This window comes from Hoplias malabaricus, chromosome 9, assembly GCF_029633855.1.
Source record: "Hoplias malabaricus isolate fHopMal1 chromosome 9, fHopMal1.hap1, whole genome shotgun sequence".
Classification (NCBI taxonomy): Eukaryota; Metazoa; Chordata; class Actinopteri; order Characiformes; family Erythrinidae; genus Hoplias; species Hoplias malabaricus.
In genome coordinates, this window is record NC_089808.1 from 42,106,893 (window position 1) to 42,112,892 (window position 6,000).

At 46.1% G+C, this 6,000-nt stretch overlaps 1 protein-coding gene across 2 annotated transcripts in view; it reads right to left on the reverse strand.

Annotated features, from left to right (window-relative positions):
- The window catches only part of tnn (tenascin N), a 47,263-nt gene extending 41,627 nt beyond the window's left edge, over window positions 1-5,636 (reverse strand). For both annotated transcript variants that reach the window (XM_066681434.1, XM_066681433.1), the window contains exon 1: window positions 5,539-5,636. The gene's annotated coding sequence lies outside the window, so the exon portion shown is untranslated. The remainder of the gene's footprint in view (window positions 1-5,538) is intronic.
- Window positions 5,637-6,000: the final 364 nt, after the last annotated feature.

Sequence of the window (6,000 nt, forward strand, 5' to 3'; positions counted from 1 at the left end):
TCAGGGTCGCGGTGGGTCCAGAGTCTACCTGGAATCATTGGGCGCAAGGCGGGAATACACCCTGGAGGGGGCGCCAGTCCTTCACAGGGCAACACACACACACATTCACTCACACCTACATTCACTCACACCTACTTTTGAGTCGCCAATCCACCTACCAACGTGTGTTTTTGGACTCACACAGACACACACAGACACAGGGAGAACACACCGCACTCCTCACAGACAGTCACCCGGAGGAAACCCACACAGACACAGGGAGAACACACCACACTCCTCACAGACAGTCACCCGGAGGAAACCCACACAGACACATAGAGAACACACCACACTCCTCACAGACAGTCACCCGGAGGAAACCCACACAGACACATAGAGAACACACCACACTCCTCACAGACAGTCACCCGGAGGAAACCCACACGGACACAGGGAGAACACACCACACTCCTCACAGACAGTCACCCGGAGGAAACCCACACAGACACAGAGAGAACACACCACACTCCTCACAGACAGTCACCTGGAGTAGGAAACAAACCCACAACCTCAAGGTCCCTGGAGCTGTGTGACTGCGACACTAACTTGCTGCTCCACCGTGCCGGCTTTCAAAAATATATTAAAATAAATAAAGAAATTCACTTTTTAATATCGTTTTTTGAGCCATTAAAAGTTGGTTTGAGTTAAAATTTCAAAATAAAAGTCCTGAAAAGTAATATCTCAGGAATAAAAGCTGTATTTTTAAAAAAAATATTTAGCTTCTTTTCTTTTTCTCCTTTGAGTTTAAAGCCTTCAGTAAAACACATGACCTTTCACTGTGGATCAGGTGATTTTAGTTTTTAATAACGGGAAAACTGGATTTCCTCAATATTATATTAATGCTTAAGACACTTTCGTTTGAGCACTCAGCTCTGTTTTTATGATTACACCTCAGTAAATTTAATTTTAGAGTCTAATTCTTTGGTCTGTTCACTATCTGTGTCTTTCAGTAAGAGGCAGAGCTCCCTGCGCCTCACACACACCCTTCCCTTTAAAGCAAGCCACAGAGTGTAGACGCACAAGCGGAACAAGATCACACTTGGCACTCAGCAGTGACTTCACATTCCCAGAGGAAACCTTCATTGCTCATCAGTTGCTCTGTAATGTTTCAGGAGGTATATCAGCAATTCTCCTAAAACTACATTAGGAGAAATCACGAGACACAAAGGAGACACGAGCAAGAAGGATAAAGGAGATAGGTGAGATCTGTGACGTGTGAGATCTCAGGAGACAAAATTGAGCAACAGGAGACTTATACGAAAGGCTCCTGTGTTTTTTTTGTCTGATTGTTGTCTAGGAGAAACTACTGAGACATTAAGGTGGCCTTCTTTTTGATTTGTCTTTCCCCTGGTTTCTCTATTTATTATTTAATGTTCAAAATATCAAGTGGTCCCACAGTGCCCATATATTAAAGTATGATATGTTTTCAGGGCCAGCTGCAGCACCTCCCACTCCCAGCGTCCCTGACTGGTGATGAAGCCTGGTTTGCTCTCAGAGGTCCGAGGGTCCCTCTAGGACAGGAGACCATCCCCATGTGGAGCACGTTGAGTATGATGAACATTCCAGGTCTGAGTAATTAGCCCTGAGCCTCACACGTTCGGGCAGGGAACGCCGTTCCTGCTCCACTCCCTGTGGATATGTCAACAAGCCGCAGAGGAATGAGAGCCTCTGAGTGGGGGGTCTCCCAGCGCTCAGGGGTTAAAGCTCCCAGGTCCAGGGCAGTGGACAGACACGGCCGTAAACGATAATAATATCAGTTCTGACTAATGGACGTTTGGACAGGTTGATGTGTGTGTGTGTGTGTGTGTGGGGGGGGATTGTTGGTGTTGATCTAGTGTTGGTTTAGCTGGAATACCATGGCAGCAATGTAGAACACCTTAGCAACCATGTAACAACACCATGGTGACTGTATCTGTGATACCACAGCAACCACCCAGCAACATGTTAGCAACTACCCAGACTATCGCAGAAGCCGCCTGGCATGACTCATTAGCAATCTCTGTCCTATTTGGGATATCATAGCAACTACGTAGCAACCCCTTCGTAGCCACCAAAAGTGTTATAGCCACCACCTAGAAAGACCTATTAACATAACCTTAAATATCATAAGGACCACTTGGGATACCATAGACACCACCCTACTTAGCAACCACCTGGAATACCAGAGCAACCACTTAGCAATGCCCTGCTTAGCAGCCACCAGAGCCCACCATAGCATCTACCTAGCAATGCCCTGCTTAGCAACCACCCGAGTGCACCTGGGAGACCATAGCAAACATCTAGCAATGATCTGCTTAGCAATCAGCTCAGACCACCTGATACCAGCATTGCAACCACCTGCAACACCCTGCTTAGCAGCCAGCTGAGACTACCTGATATCAACATTGCAACATCCTGCTTAGCAGCCAGGTGAGACTACCTGGGATAACATATAACCACCTGGCAACACCTTACTTATCAATCTGATTACTTATCACCTGAGACCACCTAGAATACTACTAAAACCACAAAGCACCGCCCTGCTTAGTAATCACCTTGGAGACCTTTGCAACCACCTGATACCACCATGGCAAGAACAACTTACATCCACCTGGGAGACCATAGCAACCACCTAGCAACATCCTGCTTAATATATTTCACTCCTTTTGCTGCTTAGCAACTACCTGAGATACCATAGCAACCACCGAGCTAAACTTAATAGCATTATGTTAATTACTATAGTGACCACCTGAGATAACATAGCAACCACCTAGCAACACCATAGCAACCACCTAGCAACATCCTGCTTAATATATTTCACTCCTTTTGCTGCTTAGCAACTACCTGAGATACCATAGCAACCACCAAGCTAAACTTAATAGCATTATGTTAATTACAATAGTGACCACCTGAGATAACATAGCAACCACCTACAACACCATAGCAACCACCTAGCAACATCCTGCTTAATATATTTAAGTATATAATATATTTAATACTCTCCTTTTGCTGCTTAGCAACTACCTGAGATAACATAGCAACTACCTACAACACAATAGCAATCATCTAGCGTCACCTCAGCGACTATGCATGGGATACCAGGGCAGTGTTTTCAGAGGACGTTTGTCGGGCAGATATTTTTCGCTCTCAGGAGCCGGGGGACGCTCGAGTGAGCACTGATCACATCTGCAGAGAAGGAGGGATAAAAAAAACAAAGCAAGGGGAGGAGGGGAAAGTCCAGACTGTTTGTCCATCTCCTCTCTGGAGACAAATTAAAAGCTCCAGACAAAGACGGACTGTTCTTCTGCTGCGCTTGAAGAGAGACGAAGGTCACCGCGATATGGGACTGGGGCACGGCGGAGGACCGTAAACTCAGCCACAAACCCACAACGAGCACCAGCTTCCTCCGCTCTTTTTTACATGGAGGGAGCTGAAAGTAATTAGACTCCAGCCCGGTCTCCTGCTTAGTCTGCAGAAGAGGGGAACCCAAACCGCAGCCTCGATAAGGTTACAGCAGCCCGTCTGCTCTAAACAGCTCCACACTGCTCCAGGGCCTGTCTGCGCAGAGTTGGCTGCAGGCTAAACACATGTGGAGCTCATCTGCGTCCAGCATCCGATTTGACCTTAAGGAAGGACAGTAGCGGCAGTGTCACCTCCACAGAAAAGCACGACACTTAATGGGATGCTCTGAAGCAGCTGCACATGAGCCCATGTTCACCATGCTCAATGCCATGTGTCAGCAAGAGGGGTGTAAATCTGCCCAGCACTGGGCCGCCAAGCAGTGGACTGTGTTCTGATGGAGCTCCAGACTTTAACTTTGGGATGATGTGTGACCCAGGGCTCATCATCCAACACCTCCCTAATGCTCTGCCACTAGTGGGTGCCATCAAATCCTCACAGCAACGTCCCAACGTCTAGTGTAAAGTAAAGGTTATAACTGAATCACATTACTGACAATAAAATATAATAATAATTAGCTTCAGTTGAATATTGTGGCACTCTGCTGCAGCATCAGCCACTACTCGACTGGGAAGGCTTTAAACGAGATGTGGACACATTGCTGTGAGGATTTGATGGCAGCCACTAGCGGGGAGGAGTTGGATGATGAGCTCTGGGTCACAGATCATCCCCAAGTTACTGACTGGGGCTGAAAGATTGATGCACGCTGTTCGTCTTTGTCCAGAGAAAATGAGAAAAGAGTAAATATTAAATACAGTAAATAATTAGAGGAGCTTGGTTTCCACTGCCCACAGGACACTGAGGGGTTTAAAAACTCCAGCAGCACTGCTGTGTCTGATCCACTCTACACCAGCACAACACACACTAACACACCACCACCACGTCAGTGTCACTGCAGCACTGAGAATGATCCACCACCACATCACACCTGCTCTGTGGGGGTCCTGAGCGCCGAGGAGCAGGAGGAAACTCGGGTAACAAAGTATGCAGAGCAACTGCTGGACTACAGTCTGTAAGTGTAGAACTACAAAGTGCTCCTGTGTGGTCAGAGGAACTGAAAGAGTTGACAGTGAGTGTTGAAACAAAGGAGGTGGCTTTTAAATCCATTCTCCATCTACATCAACAACAGCTGTGTCCTGTTTATTTACTCCCAAACAAACAAACAATAGAATAAACACAAATAAGAAGTCAGTGCGGGTGAATGGTTTAACCCTTTCCACATCTCTCCCGGTGGCAGTCCAGTATTATTCATGTTTATTATCTATTAGCTACGTTTATAAAAACTGAAACTGTGTTAAATCAAGTCTGCTGTAAAACACACTTCGCTCTTCACTCAACACTGATGCTACTTTTTTGAAAACGATTACTTCTTGTGTTTATAGTAACTGTGTAATTTTAGTGAAGCAACTTTGAAGCTTAAGATAAATTATTTTAAATAATAATAATAATAATAATAAACATAGGTGCCTAAGATACACCGCACGCACACACACACACACTTCTTCAAGGGTTCTTGACTAAGGATCGTGACTCAGTCTAGAACCATAAGTTGTGTACAGATATGCTTCTATTAGAGAATGTGTTCTTCTGTCAAAGAAAGGGTTCTTCTATCATTACAAAATGGAGAACAGTGAACAGTAGAAGAACATTGTTGGTGCTGTTTATATATCTGTCTACAGCCGAAGAAGAACCCAGGGTGAAGCTACAGCACAAATGGAGGTAGAGATTTAGGAGTTGGAGATATAGGTGGAGATGGAGTTGTAGATGGAGATGGAGATATAGATGGAGATGGAGAGTTAGGAGATGAGGATGGAGATGGAGATTTAGGAGATGTAGATGGAGATGGAGACATAGATGGAAATGGAGATGGAGATGTAGAGGAGGTAAAAGTGTAGAGAATTTCACAAAGTTTCCAAAATATCTGGACATTAATCAGCTCCTGAGGTTCAGAGGTCAGAGCAGTTGTGTGTGTGTGTGTGTGAGAGAGAGTGAGTGTGAGAGAGAGAGAGAGAGAGAGTGTGTGTGTGTAACCAGGAATAGATCAGAAGATCCAGCACTGACCTGACTGCAGTAGACCTTTCCTCTCTCTGATGTCTCTGTGTCCTTCCTCTGAGCGTCCAGCTGCCACTGAGCACCTGCTGGAAGTTCACGCTGGACTCCTGAGCTTCTACTGACTCCCCCAGCTCCATAGAAACCTCCCCCAGCTCCAAAGGCACCTCCCACAACTCCACAGAATCTGTTCCCAGCTCCATTGGAACCACCTCCAGCTCCAAAGAGACCTCCTCCATCTCCAGAGAAACCTCCTCCTGCTCCAGATGAACCACCTCCAGCTTCTGGACCTGCCTCCCTCATCACATCTCACACAGAGCTAACCACACTGGAACCATCTGGCACACATTTCTTTTAGCAGAGCAGACCACAGCTGTGAGAATTTGATTGCAATCTTTAAGGTCAGGGACTGATGTTGTATGAACAGTTCTGATTCCGCCGTCTAAAAGCTAGCCATCGTTCCAGAAAGCCTAG